Source organism: Schistocerca cancellata, chromosome 6 (genome assembly GCF_023864275.1).
Source record: "Schistocerca cancellata isolate TAMUIC-IGC-003103 chromosome 6, iqSchCanc2.1, whole genome shotgun sequence".
Classification (NCBI taxonomy): Eukaryota; Metazoa; Arthropoda; class Insecta; order Orthoptera; family Acrididae; genus Schistocerca; species Schistocerca cancellata.
Genome location: NC_064631.1, coordinates 370,337,910 through 370,359,955, shown reverse-complemented (window position 1 = coordinate 370,359,955; position 22,046 = coordinate 370,337,910). Strand labels below are relative to the sequence as shown.

General features: G+C 42.1%; 1 protein-coding gene across 1 annotated transcript in view; it reads right to left on the bottom strand.

Moving 5' to 3' along the window:
* LOC126088332 (mucin-2-like) overlaps window positions 1-22,046 on the bottom strand; it is a 227,338-nt gene that overhangs the window by 87,632 nt on the left and 117,660 nt on the right. The window lies entirely within an intron of this gene.

The window sequence follows — 22,046 nt, the reverse complement described above, 5'->3', positions numbered from 1 at the left end:
ATAGCGACGAAGGCAGACTGTATTTTATGTAAGATTTTACAGCCGGCCGCAGTGGCCGTGCGGTTAAAGGCGCTGCAGTCTGGAACCGCAAGTCCGCTACGGTCGCAGGTTCGAATCCTGCCTCGGGCATGGATGTTTGTGATGTCCTTAGGTTAGTTAGGTTTAACTAGTTCTAAGTTCTAGGGGACTAATGACCTCAGCAGTTGAGTCCCATAGTGCTCAGAGCCATTTGAACCATTTTTTTAAGATTTTACAGGCAAAATGCTACTTTTGTTTAAAAATCCATCCTCAGCGCCGCGTAACGTTATTTGCGAACCACTAAGGAGGATGGAAGACGTAAATAATTATAAAAAAACAGAAAAATAATATAGTAAGCGGATGGAGTGAAGAATGAAGGAAGGCACTTCGAAACCATGATGCTTCATTAAAATCGGTTAAAGCTGAAAGAAAAGTAATACAAAAGGAAGTTCCAAATATATTTACGGAATGTCTTTGGAGGAAGACAATCCCCCAAAACTGGAGCAATACTGGAATCATTCTACTTTAGAAGAATGGAAACAGGTAAGACATAGACATATCAGCCTACACTTTAGTTGGCTTTAGAAGTATATAAAACTCAGTAGACCATTTGAAAGCCATGAACGTAATTACAGAATGGAGCAATGAGTACGAATTCCCGCTTTGTCTACGGTTAATGAATATTGATAAATCTTTCGTCTATTTCAGAAAAAATCTGTGCTGCCTGTCCTTGAGAAACAAGGGTCGACCTATTTTAGTCCACTGAAGAAAATACACGTCTATGCAACAGCTTCTACTAGACACATTCGTGATCGTGGGAAATCCGATTCTGCGAAATCCAAAACTGAAAGAGACGTCAAGGAATGACAGTCCATATCACGAAAATTATTCTCAGAAAATATGGAGGAATTTTCAGATCTAGAAACTGTAAAACAGATGAAGGAAAACGGAATAATTTGAACCAAATCCGTTTCACTGTTAACAAAGTGCTGTTCGCTGCCGGCCGTGGTGGCCGTGCGGTTCTAGGCGCTTCAGTCTGAAACCGCGCAGCTGCTACGGTCGCAGGTTCGAATCCTGCCTCGGGCATGGATGTGTGTGATGTCCTTAGGTTAGTTAGGTTTAAGTAGTTCTAAGTTCTAGGGGACTGATGACCTCAGATGTTAAGTCCCATAGTGCTCAGAGCCATTTGAACCATTTGAATTTTGCTGTTCGCTTCTGGCACAGATAAACTTCAACGACTGCCTTATGAGTTTAAAGTAGGCCTTAAAAATCAAAAGCTTGAGTTTTTGTACCGCATTTTTGCGGGGTGGGCATGTTTATGAACGGTTTTGGCGTGGGTACTTGAAAGGGTGGCAGGATGTTGCTGCCACATCGTACTTCCGCAGCCCTATGTAAGCGACACTACACCTGTGTGGTGCAGGGCGTGGTGACTGGTATTTGGGTTGGCAATCTGTATGAGCTAGGAAATTAACACGTAACCGTCAATTGGAAGAGTAAAAAAGGTGCATTTGAGAATGAGGCGTGAAGTCTCGAAATTGATCACGCGGTAAATCTTTTAACGCCATAACTGCACCCTGAGGCTATTTTATTTGTTGTTATTACTATATCCGGTTGCGTTCCCCCATACGCTATAATGAATAATGATGATATCAAAAAGATGGGCCGGCCGAGGTGGCCGAGCGGTTCTAGGCGCTACAGTCTGGAACCGCGCGACCGCTACGGTCCCAGGTTCGAATCCTGCCTTGGGCATGGATGTGTGTGATGTCCTTAGGTTAGTTAGGTTTAAGTAGTTCTAAGTTCTAGAGGGCTGATGACCTTCGAAGTTAAGTCCCATAGTGCTCAGAGCCATTTGAACCATTTTGAACCAAAAAGATGGAATCTGTTTACAGGAAAAACGTTTGACCAAGTATATTGAACTAGAAAGGAAATACGTAGAGAAATAAGTGCATTTCTACCAACAAAATCGCTCTATTTCCCACCCTAACAGATAAATGTTCTTCTTGCTCACAAGGTTTGTGGATGTCAAACAACAGTAGTTTCTCTCAACAACTCCATTAGATACGCGTCATCCAACCCTTGAGAAGCACGTTACAAAGTAAATGTAATCTGTACTTCGTAATGCTCGCTAATGAGGAGCTACGCAATGTTTCCATCCTTAAAAATCCGGGTTTTTCGCACCGCCCCCTTGAGAGGGCTATTCCGTGTGCTAAGCCTGTCACGCAAAGCCACTGCGTTCCACAACGTGATGGGGATGAGGAGACGTCTTTTGACGCGTCTAGGAACTGTCTTCTTTGTTGGCGGTTAAAATCTTGTCGATATTTTTGAAATGAGGATTACAGTAGTTGCTTAGTAGCTAAAAATGTGTTAAAGAACCCCTCGTTATCTTTTTGAAGACTTCAAGCGTTAGGCTATGATGATATTTGGATATCACGGTATACTTACAACCGAACCGTCAGGCGGGGACTTCAATTGCACTCGTACTGAATACGAACAGAGCGTACAAATAACTGTGCCATCTCGGTAGAGGTAGCGGTGAGTTCTGCGCCGCTGTTTACGTAACCGCACGTCTGTTGAAGTACTTGGCCTCCGAGCTGACTGCTGTTGCTCTCACCTACGTCACAGTGAAAGTAGTGGGAGCATGCTAATCTATACTCTGCACGTTATTTCCCTAATCCGCTGCACTTCCTACTTTTCAACCAAAACAACATCTTAAACATCTCTCAAGCACCAGTAAACGTAATAAGACAGCCTTATTACAACGTTACCGCCTCTCGGTAAGTGCTGTTAAGTGCTCTAGCGGACGAAATGAAGTCGTTGCATGCTACTTTGAGCGAGTGATGCCATGTATTGTGTTGTAAGCGAATGTACAGTAACTTATGCTCGTAACAAGTCTAGGTGCCACGGCAAGCCTGGAACCAATACATCAGTCCATCTTTTGGGGACAGAAATATTTTAAGAACTTTTGGCGGGAATGTCATAGCGCTTAAATGCGCTAAAGTTGCTAGTCGTTTAATACTGCACACTCTTTTCCTCATCGCAGCGGAATGAACTTGTACTGCATGACAAAAATCGCAACATTCGTTTGGGAATAATTCCCAAATTGTGTTAAGTCCATTCCTTCACGAGTTGCATAGGCTAAAGATGGTGCAACTTCGCATTAATCTTTTTCGATCAAATTTCAAATGCTTCTGAAAACATCTGCTTTAGTGTAGCTGGTGTCTAGGCAGATGATACTCTCGTAAAATTGGAGCATGCGTGGAAATGAAATTATTTTGTGGCGCCTGGACGTTACAGATCCTTTGTTTTTAGACACACTCGCAGATTGAGAAACGTAAGGAGAGTTTCTAGAAGTGTGGACTCCTTCATAGATGCCTGTAAAAGTTGTTTCTTCACTGATATTGTACACAAATATATGACTGTAGCCATTTGTGAGGATATGAAGCGGAATGATGGTTCAGGCTCAGTCGCAGGTAAAGTTGACGACAGACTTAGGTTCATTCGTAGGATACTGGAAAAATGCAGTCAATCTACAAAGGAGACTGCTTACAGAACACTTGTTCCACTCTTTCTAGAAAATTTTTCACGTGTGAATGATTCATACTAAACAGGGCTTACAGGGATGCTGGGCGCATTGAAAGAACGCAGAAATGCTGAAAAAACAAAATCGCCAAACATTTGAAAAGAGTCTTTAACTCTCCCGCGAAAGCCTAGTTACAAGGGGAATAAAAAAAAATTAAAAAAATGAAGAGCCAGAGGCTGTAAAATGAAAACCGCCGAAGGGATCGTACACCGAGGTGACAATAGTCACGCAGTAGCGATATGCACATATACAGATGGCTATAGTACGCTATACACAAGGTATAAAAAGGCAGTGCATTGGCGAAGCTGTTATTTTTACTTAGGTGATACATGTGAAAAGGTTTCCGACGTGATTACGGCCGCACGACGGGAATTAACAGACCTTGTACGCAGAATGGTAGTTGGAGCTAGAAGCATGGGACATTTAATTTCGGAAATCGTTAGAGAAGTCAATATTCCGAATCCTCAGCGTCAAGAGTGAGCCGAGAATACCAAATTTCAGGCGTTACCTCTCACCACGGGCAACGCAGTGCCCAACGGCCTTCACTTAACGACCGAAACAGCGGTGTTAGCGTATTGTTGTCAGTGTTAACAGATAAGCAACACTGCGTGAAATAATAGTAGAAATCAATGCGGGACGAGCGACGAACATATCCGTCAGGACAGGGCTGCGAAATCAGGTGGGGGCTACGGCAACAGTCGACTGACGCCAGTGCCTTTGCTAACAGTACGACGTTGCCTACGGCGCCTCTCCTGGGCTCAGGCGGATCCTAGACGACTGGAAAACTGTGGCCTGGTCAGATGACTGCCGATTTCAGTTGGTAAGAGCTGATGGTAGTGTTTGAGTGTGTGGAAACCCCACGTGCCATGGACCCATGTTGTCAACAACGCACTCTGCAAGCTGGTGGCGGCCCCATTATGATGTTGTCTGTATTTACATGGAATAAACTGGGTCCGCTGGTCCAACTGAACCGACCATTTGTTGGAAAAGTTTATGTTCGGCTAGTTGGAGACATTTACAAGCCATTCATGGACTTAATGTTCCCAAACAACGATGGAATTTTTGTGGATGACAGTGGGTCATGTTACCGAGCCACAGTTGTTCGTGTTGGTTTGAAGAACATTCTGGACAGTGAGGGTGAATGATTTGGCCACCCAGATCGTCCAACATAAATCTCATCGAACAGTTAGGAGACGTAATCGAAAAGTCAGTTCGTGCACAAAATCCTGCACCGGCAACACTTTCGCAATAATGGAGAGGCAGCAATAGAGCTGCTGGGCTACGCCGGGCAAAAGGAGCTCCGACACGATGTTAGGTGGTATCTCATTACTTGTGTCACCTCAGTCTAACGCCACTGCACACGCAAGGGAGTGTAATCACTACAAGAGCGCTGAGGCCCCAAAGTCGTCGCTAGAGGGACACTGGCGCACACTCACGTGACCGTAGACCGAGCACATGCACGCGTCGACCGTCCACTGCGCTCAGTCGTGCTGAAAACGGTGAAATGCAAGCTTCCAAAGAAGAGCAAAAGGGTGTAGTCGGTTTGCTTACAGCGGGACGAGCGCTGGAAACGTAAATTCGTCATAGAATGGCACAAATGTACGAAGAGCACTGCATGTTCGTTGCAAGGGGCAAGACGTGATACTCCATGGTCACCCATCACAGTACAATAATAAAGTAGCCCTAACAAAGTAACAGTTTGCATACACAGATTTAGGACAGATAATACCACCTGATACACACACACACACACACGCAGGAATAACAAACGCTACCACGGCCAAAAACACAAAACAAAACACGATCGTATTCCGTAACAACGAGGCAAAGTACATGACGTGTAGGTGGATCTAGAAAACATCGAAATGAAAATATACTCCAGGTTAGTGAAGAGCAGTGTCGAGGTCGCACAGGTTAACGTGATCCCAGCGCAGAAACGCATTCTCGTCGTGGCTGCTGGGCCAGTCCATCCCTTTGTTCAGAAAGAGCGGCCACGTTAGTTCCGTGTCGCCTGGTGAGCTGTGTGCTTTATCCGTTGACGGTGGCCGTCTCAGTTTGCAACGGTTTGTCACCGTAATTCGAGCATTCTCTGTGTTGTACACAGAGTGGCACCGCAGTCTCCACGCACTGTAGGCGCAGGGAAACTGCTTCATAGTCAGCCAAGCTAGATCCTGTGCAGTGTCGTAAAATTCGTGACGGAAGAGGTATCTGAGGTAGTAAATATCCCATTATAACTGTACTAGAGAGGATTGCAGGAGCCACTGGCGTTTCCCAAATAAAGAAAGTAAAAAAAAAAGAGGGAAAACGTAGCTATACGCAATTCCCAAGGCTTCTTTAGTCCAATAAAGATCCGGAAGAAGGGAAAGAAAATAAACACTTAGAATGATTTTGATGAAAAGACTGTCAGGACATCAATACATAATTTCCCCGTGACACATAAAGAGTACACGACATGAAAGTCACCATAGTTATAGCTGCATTGATAAAAAAAATACATCTTTTAAAGAAGGAATTTTGGCATTAGGATAATTTCGTCATTAGGATCCTTACTACACAAGTTAGGCTGTAGATAAGCCATTTTCTATTTTTCCTATCTTATTTATACATTTAAATGTTCGTTAGATATACAAAGTAAACATAGTGAAAGGTGACGGTTACGTGTTAATTTCCTAGCTCATACAGATTGCCAACCCAAATACCAGTCACCACGCCCTGCACCACACAGGTGAAAGGTAACAGTAATGAGGGTAGATCCATCATATTCGTCAATTTTACTCATCAGTCTTCTGATTGGTTTGATGCGGCCCGCCACGTTTTCCTCTCCTGTGCCAACCTCTTCATGTCAGAGTAGCACTTGCAACTTACAACCTCAACTATTTGCTGGATGTATTCCAGTCTCTGTCTTCCTTTACAATTTTTACTCTCCTTACAAGTTATTTCCTGATGTCTTAATAGATGTACTACCATCCTGTCCCTACTTCTTGTGCATGTTCCATATTATTCATTTCCTCTCCGATTCTGGACAGAACCTCCTCATTCCTTACCTTATCAGAACACCTAATTTTCAGCATTCGTCTGTAGCATCACATCTCGAATGCTTCGATTCTCTTCTGTTTTGATTTTCCCACAATCCATGTTTCACTACCATTCATTGCTGTGCTCCAAATATACATTCTCAGACATTTCTCCAAATTAAGGCCTATGATACTAGCAGCTTCCTCATGGCCAGGAAAGCCTCTTTCTCCAGTGATAGTTTGCTTTTGATGTCCTCCTTGTTGCGTCTGTCATTGATTACTTTGCTACCGAGGAAGAAGAATTCCTTAACTTCATTTACTTTGTGACCATTTATCCTGATGCTAATTTTCATTGTTCTCTTGTCATTTCTGCTACTTTTCAATACTTTCGTCTTTCTTCCATTTACTCTCAGTCGTATTCTGCCATCATTAGACTGATCATTCCGTTCAGCATATCCTGTAATTCTTCTGCACTTCCACTGAGGATAGTAATGTCATAAACGAATCTTATCATTGATATCCCTGCACCTTGAATTTTAATTCCGTTGTTGAACTCTTCTTTTATTTCCATGATTGCTTCTTCCATATATAGATTGATTCCCTCTTGGCTCTTGCATGTGTTGTATATTACCCGTCTCTTCCTAGAGCTTACCCGTATTTTACTCAGAATTTGACACATCTTGCACTATTTGGCATTGTGAAACGCTTTTTCCCGGTCGACAGATGCTATGAAAGTGTTTTGATTTTCCTTTAGTCTTGCTTTCATCAATAACCACAACGTCAGAACCGCCTCCCTCGTGCCATTACCTTCCCTAAAGCCGAACTGATCGTCATCTAACACATTCTCAATTTCCTTTTCCATTCTTCTGTAGTAGACACAGGTAAAAATCGTATATCATATCACTGTATAGTTGGATAAATACAAGAAATTTATTCAATGCTCCTTTCAGTTCAAGTGGGGGAGGGGGGGCAGGAGGAGGGGGGAAGGCAGATTAACAAGCAGAGACAATCGATGTGAATTTTTCATGGTATTTATTTGAGTTATTACTGTTCACTTCAAATGCTTGCGTAAAAAAGTATTGCAGTTTGAGTGAGTTATTTTGTTGTTTATATGGGGTGGCGGTAACAGAAATCAAACCCAAAATGCTTTGAGCCAAGGCTTCAGCTGTCGCAACTGCAGCTCGGCTACGGTCAGGGAACCACCGCCACTACCCCGTCCCCACCAATACTGCTCTGTCTACGCCCACAAGAGGTACATTATTTTGCGCGACCTCTAAACCTCAGTGTAGAAGAACTTTAGGATAGACGTAGAAAGCAAAAACGAAATTGAGTCTCTCTTCTTTTTCTTGCGCCTTTATACGGCGTGTGCTCAGTGTCGCAATGGTTATTAACGGATTTGGTATGGTTAATTTAAGGGGTGGTCGGATGCCCTTTATATCACAACCCTGCTACTCCCCGGGAATAAGTGTTTGTACCCCAACTCTCTGCGTGAGATGTGATTCATGTGAAAGTGTGCGAAAGTTTTCGACATGTTTTCGAATGGTGTAACTCAGGTGGGGTCGTTAATCCGCTGAACGGATTTAATCTGGAATCGGCGTACCTATCCGTTCCGCAAGAGGCGCTTTAATACACACGGTTATCTGGAAGGATGAAAAAAAGAAAAAAGTAATAATGATACACTGAGGTGATAAAAGTCCTGTGATAGCGATATACACAAATACGGATGGCGATAGCATCTCGTAGACAAGGTGTAAAAGGTCAGTGCTTTGGCGGAGCTGACATTTGTTATGAGGTGATTCATGTCAAAAGGTTTCCGACGTATGGCGGCACGACGGGAATTAACAGCCTTTCAACGTGGAATGGTAGCTGGAGGTAGACGTATGGGATAGTCTGTTTCGGAAATCTTTAGGGAATTCTATATCCGAGATCCACAGTGTCAACAGTTTGCCGAGAATACCAGATTTCAGGCATTACCTTTCACCAGGGGCAACGCTGTGGCCAACAACCTTCAATTAACTACCGAGAGCAGCGGCGTATGCGTAGAGTTATCGGAGCTAACAGACAACCAACGCTGCGTGAAATAACGGCAAAAATCAATGTGGGACGTGCGACTAACGTGTCGGTAAGGACAGTTCAGCGAAATTTGGTGTTAATATTCTATGGCAGCAGAAGACCGACGTGAGTGCCTTTGCTGACAGCACAACACCGGCTACAGCGTCTCTCCTGTGTTCATTTGGGCCCTTGACGACTGGAAAACCGTAGCCCGATCACAGTTGGTAGGAGCTGATGGTAGTGATCGAGTTTGGCGCAGACCCCACGAAGCCTTGGCACCTATATTGTCAATACTGTGGAAGCTGGTGGTCCATAATGGTATGGACTGTATTTACAGCGACTGGATCCTCTGGTACAACTGAACCGTTCATCGACTGTAAATGCTTATGTTCGGCTACATAGAGACCATCTGCAGCCATGTTCACAAATAACAATGGAATTTTTTATGAATGACAGTGCGCCATGTCACTGGACCACAACGGTTCGCGATTGATTTGAAGAACATTCTGGACAACTCGAGCGAATGATTTGGCCACCCAGATCGCCCGATATGAATCCCATCGAACATTTATGGGACGTAATCGGGAGGTCAGTTCGTGCACAAACTCCTCGACCGCTAACACTTTCGCAGTTATGGATGGTTATATAGGCAGTAATACACTATATTTCTGCAGAGGACTTCCAACGATTTGTTGACTTCATGCCACGTCTTGCTCCTGCACTACATCGGGCAAAAGGAAGTCCGACACGATAGCAGGAGGTAAGCCATGGCTTTCGTCACCTCGGTGTAATTTAATACTGTATAATAGTAGTAATTCAAAACTTGAGAATTGTTTATGGACGTGGCAAACAGAACTCCTAGAAAAACCACGTTGTTACGATGACAACTGAAGATCTATTGAAATAAACAAAAAATAATGAGTCACGCAATGAAAATGTTCAATTATTTCACGTTCTGATCCTTGGTTCTCTGTCACTAGATGCAGTGCCGTTTCTTTTTCGTCTGCAAGAGAAAGCCAGGCGTGTAACGAGGAATGGTGTGGGATGCACGCGGGCCATGGAGAGCTGCTCTTGTCTGGAGGGCAATGAGGCTTTTGTGCCGCCGTTACTGGACGGTTACTGGCGGTTCATCAGTCTCGCGTTTGGATGGAATGAGGAAACGGAACTTCCGCCCTGCTACTTTCACTTTGAGGGGAACAGCTGGTGAGAGGACGGATGTGATTCTGTTTCCCACTCTGGCTGCGTCGTTACTGAGCTAACACTGACGCCTCTTTATACTGCACTGTAATTTATTATCGTTCGATCGGAAAGAGAGCGGTGTATCCCAATACTTGTACTTAGAGTTCAGGTAAACACAGCAGACTAATCGAACATCACGTACTACTTCGCCATTTGTTAGCCCAGACTTCTACGTCACCCGATATCATTTGATGTTTCTGACATTCCAGTTTATTAACAATGAGCAAGCATCCATATTACTCGATAGGCCTTTTGGAACAAAGAACAGGCGTCGCAGAAGAAGAACTCCCGACCAAGCGATGTGTTTGTATCTCAGATGCAATTGTTCACTCGTCGCTGACAAGAATGACTCCAGCTACATTTATGCAACTCTGTTTCGTCACTTGATGATCTTCTACTTAGTATACAGTGTGATACCAGCAGTCCTGATGATGGGGAGTAGGGTGTAGATGGAAGGGATGAAGAGGAGAGAGGGACGTAGGCGGTCAGCCCAGTTTCGCGTCAGTAACGTATCTGCATTTTACTGCTGTTCTTTCTGTTTTTATCGACTTGATATCTATATAGAGTTTTATCTGTGTTGCTGACTTCTCTCACGAGTCAGACAACGTTTTTGATCGGAAAAGTTGATGAAATAAGAAAGAACTTCTGTTCTGACAGTGTAACAGCAGGGATGTAAAAACGATAGAAAACATGCCATTTCTGTAGTCAGATGAATAAACGCTCGTGGTAAGATATATAACTCGCGCACCTGTCTTTATACGATTACCGTTAAATTGTTGCCTGAGTTTCAGAAGAGTTTCAGTCACCACAGATTTCCGGAGAACGATTGACAACTCACTACCTTTACGAAAACGCGAAAGTTTCTGAGTGGAGTGTAGAGGACGTTAAAATGAATTGAGATAAATTTTTCTACGTATTTAAAAATAACAGATACACGTCTGCCTTCGCAAGGATTACTTTTTACCTTTTTTTTTAAATCAACAAAAATGGCGAATAGGCAAACTTCTGCGCAAATGAACCGCTACAGATCACTAAATAATGAACACATTCTGATGTTGGCTATCTGACCATGTGACGGTGTTGAAGAATCATCGTGAAGGCCTGTAGTATAGTGGGAAAATGAAAGGATTTATTGGCGAGTGTTGAAAGACACATCGTAAGGGTCCGAACGGTTGGTGTCTCGAGCTTACATAAAGTAAGCCGGTTTTTGGATAAAATGAACCGATAGATGCAATTACGGTATGAGGAACTCATGACAACACACATCGTTGGCCTAACGATGGAGGTGACAAAATGCTGAAAGTCACGACTGCAGCAGGGCTCAGATGATAGGACAGCTGTTTGCCAGCCGTGCACTGTACACTTTTATGGGCAGATAGAAACATTCATCGCCAGAATTAAAAATCATACGAAAATAGAATGAGTGGAAACTATTGTATCAAACAATGTAAAGTCCAGGTTGGAACATCAACAGTTATTAAAACGAGATAATGCTAGTCACTATAAAGATCACACGTTGAGTTGCAGACAGCGACAACGATAAGACTGTTGTACACTGAGTTTTCGACCAAAGCCTTCTCCAGAAAAGAAAGTAAAACACACACACGTTCACAAAAGCAGGCACACTTAATTTACACGCGACCGCTGTCTTGGCCACACTTAATTATTTCTTATATTGAGTATCCTTTTCGGCTAACTGCCATCATAAAATCAAATACTTTAAAACATCCATTTAGTATCTATCGTCATAAGTTGTATTAATACATTGTACTGATGGTTTAACCCTTTGTTTCCTGTTGGTACTTCTAAGTACCAACTCTTTTGAACCTTATTTATTTTGACTGCTCAGGTATTGTCTACATCCTGGGCTGTTGGCTTTTTCGAGTACATGTTTATGTTTATGTTTAGTAAGAAACACCGCACTGCCTTCTAGATGTCGTTTGTCAGTCAAAGAGTATGTTTATATAATCTTTGGTGAGAGCTGTAGATTTACTTTGTTTTCTGATATACAATTGTTAGAAATTATTGTTCTTTCTAGCGTAGATATGCTGAAAATTACGTTATATTTTATTCCCGTACAACTCTTTTGTTAAATCTGTGGTTTTTATTTACGAAATATGCGGAAATCATGTGGTACTTTAAAGTATCATCTGGCCGTACGTACATTTGTCGTGTACTGTTATACAAGCGTGATTTGTCGCTTTCTTTGATATTTTATGCTGCATTTTACTAGCATTTTCGATCCGGTTGTATAAGGGTCAGGCTGCTTTTAGTGTTAGCACGGTTATCATTATTGTATATGTTGATTTGCAGGGAAGCACAACTTTTTGGTCACTGGCAATACCAAGAGATGACGGTATTGTTGCAGCTCTTCTAAAGTATTTGCCAGACGATGATAATGTTACAGAAGTAGAGGCTGATGACGACAAAGATAGTTATGTTAATAATCCTGCAGGTCTAGGTTTTTGACGAGAGTTTTGAAAAAGCCTTGGGATTCGATGCAATTTTTGAAAGAGACCAGATAGAACGGGCACTAGTGGAGGTTGAAATCAGTTTACCTGAAACTGTAGAGAAATCTGAGGGATAATTTATTGCTTACATCAAAACCCTCTCAAAAGTAGAAATATAACTGAGACTAAAATCGACAGAAGTTGGAGGAAAACATTTATTACTCAGTCATTTTCTTCAAAGGAGGATATAATGTGAAACAATATAACCCAATGAAACTTGTATAATGCGATTACAAACTGTGGCATGTTGCAGACCTGAAAGACTACATTCTTGCCTTTGTTTTTTATCAAAGGGATAACTGAAGTTTTGGAGAGGGAATTGTCTGTTAGAGTAGTACAAGGTTGTTCGAAGAAGTTGTGGGGCAAAAACAGAAGACTAAACCTTGATAACTTTTTCACTTTTTCTGCCTGTAAAAGTAAAAGTAAAGAAAAATTTGATTTTTGTACTATGAGGATCAATAGGGTAATTTTCCCACCAGGCATATCTACATCTACATGGATACTCTGCAAATCACGTTTAAGTGCCTGATGGAGGGTTCATCGAATCACCTTCGCAGTTCTCTATTATTCCAATCTCAACAACAAACACCTATATCATTCCGTACGAGCTCTGATTTCCTTTATTTTGTCATAGTGATCGTTTCTTCCTGTGTAGGTCGGTGTCAACATCGCATTCGGAGGAGAAAGTTGGTGACTGGAATTTCGTGAGAAGATTCCGTCGCAACGAAAAATGCCTTTGTTTTAATGATGTCCAGCCCAAATCAGGTATCATTTCTGTGACACTCTCTCCCATATTTCACGATAATACAAAACGTGCAGCCCTTCTTTGAAATTTTTCGATGTACTCCGTCAATCCTATCTGGTAAGGATTCCATACCGCGCAGCAGTATTCTAAAAGAGGACAGATAAGCGTAGTGTAGGCAGTCTCCTTAGTAGATTTGCTACATTTTCTAAGTATCCTGCCAATAAAACGCAGTCTTTGGTTAGCCTTCCCCACAACATTTCTAATGTGTTCCGTCCAATTTAAGTTGTTCGTAATTGTAATTCTTAGGTATTTAGATGAATTTACGGTCTTCAGATTTGACTGATTTATCGTGTCACCGAAGTTTAACGGATTCTCTTTACCACTCATGTGGATGACCTCACACTTTTCGTTATTTAGGGTCTACTGCCAATTTTCGCACCATACAGATATCTGTTCTAAATCGTTTTGCAATTTGTTTTGACCTTCTGATGACTTTATTAGTAGATAAATGACAGCGTCAACTGCAAATAACCTAAGACGGCTGCTCAGATTGTCTTACAAATCGTTTATATAAATAAGGAACACCAAAGGGCCTATAACTAACTTGGGGAACGCCAGAAATCAATTCTGTTTTACTCGATGACTTTCCGTCAATTACTACGAACTGTGACAGGAAATCACGAAGCACTCACATAGCGGAGACGATATTCCATAGGCACGCAATTTCATTACAACCGACTTGTGTGGTACAGCGTCAAAAGCCTTCCGGAAATAGAAATACGGAATCAATTTGAAATCCCTTGTCGATAGCACTCAGCATGCGAGTGAAGAGCTAGATATATTTCACAAGAACGAAGTTTTCTAAATCCGTGTTGACTGTGTGTCAATAGACAGTTTTCTTCGAGGTAATTCATAATGTTCGAACACAATATATGTTCCAAAATCCAGTTGCATATCGACGTTAATGATAAGGGCCTGTAATTTAGTGGATTAGTCCGACTACCTTTCTTGGATATTGGTGTGACCTGTGCAACTTCCCAGTTGTTGGGTACGGATCTTCCGTCGAGCGAACGGTTGTATATGATTGTTAAATATAAAGCTAACGTATCAGCATATTCCGAAAGGAACCTAACTGGTATACCGTCTGAACCAGAAGACTTGCTTTCATTAAGTGATTTAAGTTGCTTCACTACTCCGAGGATATTTACTTCTACGTCACTCGTGTTGGCAGCTGCTCTTGATACGAATTCTGGAATATTTACTTCGTCATCTTTTGTGTAGGCATTTCGGTAGGCTGTGTTTGGTAACTCTGCTTTGGCAGCACCGTCTACGATAGCATCTCCATTGCAAATGAAAAGAGATGACTTCCATTATAGGATGACATTCTCTGGAATTGTGGTACTTCGCTGAAAGACAACTAAACTGTGTGTCTGGCTTCGTATTACCATGGAACAAAAATAATATTTTCCTCCAGAAAGCAGGAGGATGGCAGTAAAATCGACATTCAATGCTCTTCTGCAGTAAAAAACTACAGTTGTGATATGGGATTTGTGAATCATGCTGACAATCTTAGATCTGCTTATGGGCTAAGAAGAAAATTCAAAAAGTGTAACTACCACGAACTGTCCTTTTCACTTCTGGAGTTTAGGAGGAATTTTGCTCATGGACGTATGGGACAGGTGAAGGCAAAGCATGTCAACCCCATAGCTGCGAAGCAATATATGCAACAAAAGCAAGAAATCAGTCCCAAAAGATGTAAAATTAGGAAAGAAAGGTGATTTTGTCACGTTTGCCGTAAACATTGGAAGATTTGATGTATGTTGTAAAAGAAAGGTTCAGCAGGACCAAACTAAGAATAGTTGTTTTGTGGAGCATTTCCCTGCTACAATGAAAATAAAAATATTTTTGCTAAACTCCATTTAGTAATTGTGTGATTACCTGCCTAATATTCACTGATTTGTAGCTTTAGTGCGTTATAACACATTTGTATTCGATAATGTTGGAAGCTGAGGAAATAAATTAAAATTTGTTCCACAGCTGGGCTTTGAACCTTGCTCTCCTGCTTGAGAGACAAATGTGCTCCCCATTACATCACCGTAGCGTTATAGCTAACACCGCTGCATGGTTTTCCCGACTTCAGTGCACTCCCTAATACAAACTTCGATTAACACCTTCAGTTTGTGTTAAGGAGGGAGTAGAGTAGTCTACGAAGGTGTGTTAACCAGACTGCTATCTTAGTGTAAGGGTTAGTACATCTTCTTAGCAAGAAGTAGATTTGCCTTCAAGTCCCGGCTCTGTCACAAATTTTAATTCATTTCTTCAGCTTCTATGATTATCGAAGGTAAAGTTTGGACTATGGGAAGTCCAGGGTGGAATAATGGCAAAATTATGAAAAGTATAGATTGCTAGTCACCATTTAGCGGATTTGTTGAGTCGCAGACAGGCACAACAAGAAGATTACTAAACAGTAAGCTTTCGGCCAAAAGGTCTTCTTCTGAAATAGACAACATACGAACACATGAACCATGGACCTTGCCGTTGGTGGGGAGGCTTGCGTGCCTAAACGATACAGATAGCCGTACCGTAGGTGCACCACAACGGAGGGGTATCTGTTGAGAGGCCAGACAAACGTGTGGTTCCTGAAGAGGGGCAGCAGCCTTTTCAGTAGTTGCAGGGGCAACAGTCTGGATGATTGACTGATCTGGCCTTGTAACACTAATCAAAACGTCCTTGCTGTGCTGGTACTGCGAACGGCTGAAAGCAATGGGAAACTACAGCCGTAATTTTTCCCGAGGGCATGCAGCTTTACTTTATGGTTAAATGATGATGGCGTCCTCTTGGGTAAAATATTCCGGAGGTAAAATAGTCCCCCATTCGGATCTCCGGGCGGGGACTACTCAAGAGGATGTCGTTATCAGGAGAAAGAAAACTGGCATTCTACGGATCGGAGCGTGGAATGTCAGATCCCTTAGTCGGGAAGGTAGGTTAGAAAATTTAAAAAGGGAAATGGATAGGTTAAAGTTAGATATAGTGGGAATTAGTGAAGTTCCGTGGCAGGAGGAACAAGACTTCTGGTCAGGTGAATACAGGGTTATAAATACAAAATCAAATAGGGGTAGTGCGGGAGTAGGTTTAATAACGAATAAAAAAATAGGAGTGCGGGTAAGCTACTACAAACAGCATAGTGAACGCATTATAGTGGCCAAGATAGACACGAAGCCCATGCCTACTACAGTAGTACACGTTTGTATGCCAACTAGCTCTGCAGATGACGAAGAAATTGAAGAAATGTATGATGAGATAAAAGAAATTAGTAGTGAAGGGAGACGAAAATTTAATAGTCATGGGTGACTGGAATTCGACAGTAGGAAAAGGGAGAGAAGGAAACATAGTAGGTGAATATGGATTGGGGGAGAGAAATGAAAGAGGAAGCCGTCTGGTAGAATTTTGCACAGAGCATAACTTAATCATAGCTAACACTTGGTTCAAGAATCATAAAAGAAGGTTGTATACATGGAAGAATCCTGGAGACACTGAAAGGTACCAGATAGATTATATAATGGTAAGACAGAGATTTAGGTACCAGGTTTTAAATTGTAGGACATTTCCAGGGGCAGATGTGGACTCTGACCACAATCTATTGATTATGAACTGTAGATTAAAACTGAAAAAAATTACAAAAAGGTGGGAATTTAAGGAGATGGAACCTTGATAAACTGACTAAACCAGAGGTTGTACAGAGTTTCAGGGACAGCATAAGGGAACAATTGACAGGAATGGGGGAAAGAAATACAGTAGAAGAAGAATGGGTAGCTCTGAGGGATGAAGTAGTGAAGGCAGCAGAGGATCAAGTAGGTAAAAAGACGAGGGCTAGTAGAAATCCTTGGGTAACAGAAGAAATATTGAATTTAATTGATGAAAAGAGAAAATATAAAAATACAGTAAATGAAGCAGGCAAAAAGGTATACAAACGTCTCAAAAATGATATCGACAGGAAGTGCAAAATGGCTAAGCAGGCATGGCTAGAGAAGAATGTTGAAGATTAGGTGGGTAGATCACGTAACTAATGAGGATGTATTGAATAGGATTGGGGAGAAGAGAAGTTCGTGGCACAACTTGACTAGAAGAAGGGATCGGTTGGTAGGACATGTCCTCAGGCATCAAGGGATCACAAATTTAGCATTGGAGGGCAGCGTGGAGGGTAGAGGACAAATGTAAGGATGTAGAGGCTTATCTCACTAGGGGTAAGATGGATACAGCCTACAGGAAAATTAAAGAGACCTTTGGAGAAAAGAGAGCCACTTGTATGAATATCAAGAGCTCAGATGGAAACCCAGTTCTAAGCAAAGAAGGGAAAGCGAAAAGGTGGAAGTGTATAGAGGGTCTATACAAGGACTTACTTGAGGACAATATTATGGAAATGGAAGAGGATGTAGATGAAGATGAATTGGGAGATGCGATACTGCGTGAAGAGTTTGACAGAGCACTGAAAGACCTGAGTCGAAACAAGGCCCCGGGAGTAGACAACATTCCATTGGAACTACTGACGGCCTTGGGAGAGCCAGTTCTGACAAAACTCTACCATCTGGTGAGCAAGATGTATGAGACAGGCGAAATACCCTCAGACTTCAAGAAGAATATAATAATTCCAATCCCAAAAAAACAGGTGTTGACAGGTGTGAAAATTACCGAACTATCAGTTTAATAAGCCACAGCCGCAAAATACTAACGCGAATTATTTACAGACGAATAGAAAAACTGGTAGAAGCCGACCTCGGGGAAGATCAGTTTGGATTCCGTAGAAATGTTGGAACACGTGAGGCAATACTGACCTTATGACTTATCTTAGAAGAAAGATTAAGGAAAGGTAAACCTACGTTTCTAGCATTTGTAGACTTAGAGAAAGCTTTTGACAATGTTGACTGGAATACTCTCTTTCAAATTCTAAAGGTGGCAGGGGTAAAATACAGGGAGCGAAAGGCTATTTACAATTTGTACAGAAACCAGATGGCAGTTATAAGAGTCGAGGGGCACGAAAGGGAAGCAGTGGTTGGGAAGGGAGTGAGACGGGGTTGTAGCCTCTCTCCGATGTTATTCAATCTGTATATTGAGCAAGCAGTAAAGGAAACAAAAAAAAATTTTGGAGTAGGTATTAAAATCCAGGGAGAAGAAATAAAAACTTTGAGGTTCGCCAATGACATTGTAATTCTGTCAGAGACAGCAAAGGACTTGGAAGAGCAGTTGAACGGAATGGACAGTGTCTTGAAAGGAGGATATAAGATGAAAATCAACATAAGTAAAACGAGGATAATGGAATGTAGTCGAATTAAGTCGGGTGATGCTGCGGAATTAGATTAGGAAATGAGACGCTTAAAGTAGTAAAGGAGTTTTGCTATTTGGGGAGCAAAATAACTGATGATGGTCGAAGTAGAGAGGATATAAAATGTAGACTGGCAATGGCAAGGAAAGCGTTTCTGAAGAAGAGATATTTGTTAACATCGAGTATAGATTTATGTGTCAGGAAGTCGTTTCTGAAAGTATTTGTATGGAGTGTAGCCATGTGTGGAAGTGAAACATGGACAATAAATAGTTTGGACAAGAAGAGAATAGAAGCATTCGAAATGTGGTGCTACAGAAGAATGTTGAAGATTAGGTGGGTAGATCACGTAACTAATGAGGAGGTGTTGAATAGGATTGGGGAGAAGAGAAGTTTGTGGCACAACTTGACTAGAAGAAGGGATCGGTTGGTAGGACATGTCCTCAGGCATCAAGGGATCGCCAATTTAGCATTGGAGGGCAGCGTGGAGGGTAAAAATCGTAGAGGGAGACCAAGAGATGAATACACTAAGCAGATTCAGAAGGATGTAGGTTGCAGTAGGTACTGGGAGATGAGGGAGCTTGCACAGGATAGATTAGCATGGAGAGCTCCATCAGACCAGTCTCAGGACTGAAGACCACAACAACAACAACAACGAACACACGTTCAACGCAAACGCAACTCCCACACAGAGAGACCGTGGTCATGAGCGTGTGTTTGGTTTGAAAATGTGTGTGTGTTTGTTGTCTGTTTAGTAGTCATTTTGTTGTGCCTGTCTGCGACTCAACATCTCCGCTGTAAGATAATTTTGTCGTAAAGTTGAGACTCGTATGTCTAAAGGAAAATGTAATTCCACATTACTTTGAAAGAGTGCTGTACTGGGAACTGTTGGTTGGAAACCACTGGAGGGTCAGATGGTACTTAAAAGCACCTCCTTTGTACAAAATAAATAAAATTAAAATTCTGAAAAACATTCACTGTTGTTTTGTTGTCCATGAAAAAAGTGGGAAATTTATGGGTTTATGACAGTTTAGGCAACAAAGGGTTAAAGTACTCGAGCCAATAATGTCAGTTACCCGAAACGCGTAATCAAAATAAGAACGGCTAAGGCTAACAAATTTTGTGTATTTATTAAGACGCGATTGGCGGCCTGAGCAGTTTGCAAGGATAAGGGAATACGTTGAGGCCTGGGTAGGGGCATCTGAAGTTCCTTTAGCACGTGCGGAAGTACGTCCCCTGTGAAAGCAAGGCTTTACGGGTAGACACAAAGGCGGTGATGTAGCGTGCTCGGGTGGGATCACGGCTTACGGGCATCACTGGCAGCAGCGGCGTGCATACGCAGCGCTCTCCCTACTCCGCTACACAGCTGCTCCGAGGCTGTCCGTGCTAACAACGAAGTCTAGGGCTAGGGCATACGTCCGCGAAATGCCAGTCGTCCATCAGCTGTCCCGCTTTAGGCTTACATATAGGTATATTCACTTAAATCAATCGAAATTGGCGTACTGTCAGAATGAAACTTTGTGCGTATTGTGTTGCTGAGATACCTCTCTTGGTTAAGAGAGTTGCTACCAAAACCCAAAGGCTTTCGAAGTTAATCTCTGACTGCAGATTCCTTGGCATCAATTGTGTTAGGCACAGATCTACTACCCAATAGTGACATACGAAAATTTTTGCCAGACGGGACTCGAACCTGGATTTCCGGCTTATCGCAAGCGCGAAATCCGGGTTAGAGTCCTGGTCGGGCACAAATTTTCGTATGTCACTATTGGATAGTAGATCTATACCTAACACAGCTGATTTCAAGGAATTCGCTCTTAGAGAATGAATTCAGGCAGTATTTGTAGAGCTACGGATCGTCAGCGTGTCGATTCTTTTGTGGTGTATCGTGAGGCAGCGTATGAAAGGGAGTTTGCGTCCCGAGAGAGAGGAAAAGAGAGGTCGCTAATCGAAAGTGTTATTATGTGATGAAATCGTGTGAAAGGGTGGTTACGTTCTACTGCGAGCGCGAACGCTAGTAATCGGTGTCACGCGCGAGAGTATTCCGTGCTATTACAATCGCGGAATGAACAAAGATATATGGTAGATAACTGATTCTGTTTGAGATAGCAAAGGAGACGGACGTGTTATAGATACGTGGAAAGAGGATACTTGCATTGTTAACGGCAGACATATTGTAATTCTCAGTTACTATTATTTTCATGTTAAAATATAAGTAGAAAACAGAGTAACTTAAGAGTGTAAAATGGAGGCTTAAATTGTGTACTACTAAGACAATATAATGAAGTTTATTTAAAGTAATAAAAGGTGTGTTGGAGTTTCAGTTCAGTGATAAATAAGTACGAAGTTCATGTAATGGGGTGACTCGCGCAAACAAAGGGACAGATGTGTACTGGAAACTCGGGGAGAACCTGCAGCTTACACGGTCAAATTCATATTTGAAAGTAAGTTTCTAAGAAGCATAATAATTGTTCTTCACGCAATTCCTTGACCACCGAAATCCAATGGACATCTGAGCTCTGTTACTGCAGAGCAGACGCCGGAAGTTTTAAGTGAAGACTGATCTCATTTTTTGAGTTTCAGGTAAATCATCAGACAAGCCGATTAATCAGCGACGAGAGAGATCAACCTACATTGATCTGGACGATATAGTAACATTTCAGACATGCATGTAAAGAGGCAAATGTCTGACTTTTCAGTCCAGTCTGGCACACAGCTTTGAACTGTCCATTACAGCTACACTCTGCCGCAGATCCTCCTACGCACGCTGAAGAGTTACTCTGGAGTATCGGAAGCTCTAACAGATGAAAGCTATTGAGTGCGACAGTCGGAGGGTCCCAACTGATCAATCGACAAAGTCTGAATAAAAAGGACGACTATGCGAAAGTGACTAGAGTTTAACAGCGCAGCAAGAAATTTCTGAGGCTAAGAAACATTCCGGCATTTTGCAACAATATTCTTCATTTAATCATTATTGACACAGTTGCAGACTTTTTTAAAAATGCCGTTTATAGTGGACCGAATTACATTTCAATGTTCATGGTACTTAAGTTACACTCAACAGTGATGATGAATACAGGTATTACACTAATGCCAATATTGTTAACAGTAAGTTGAATACAATTTTTTCATGACGTAACATCCCGATGAAACAAGAGTAATGATGAGTCAATAAAAATGCTTGATAACAGAATTATATATGGAGAAATTAACAGCTCAGAGGAAGAGTGAGAAATAATAAAGTTAGAAATCAGAAAGAAAGGAAAAGATAGTTGTTGAGGAGGGTGTGTTAACAGTGCGACAGAAAAATATGTTTGTCGTTGTCCAAGAGGAAGGCAGCTGAGGTACATTCATAGAGAAGTTACGCCGATGATAACGGGAAAAACTTTAGTGTCAAATGGTTCTAAGCACTGTGTGACTTAACATCTGAGGTTCAAAAAGGTTCAAAGGGCTCTGAGCACTATGGGACTTGACTTCTGAGGTCATCAGTCCCCTAGAACTTAGAACTACTTAAACCTAACTAACCTACGGACATCACACACATCCATTGCCGAGGCAGGATTCGAACCTGCGA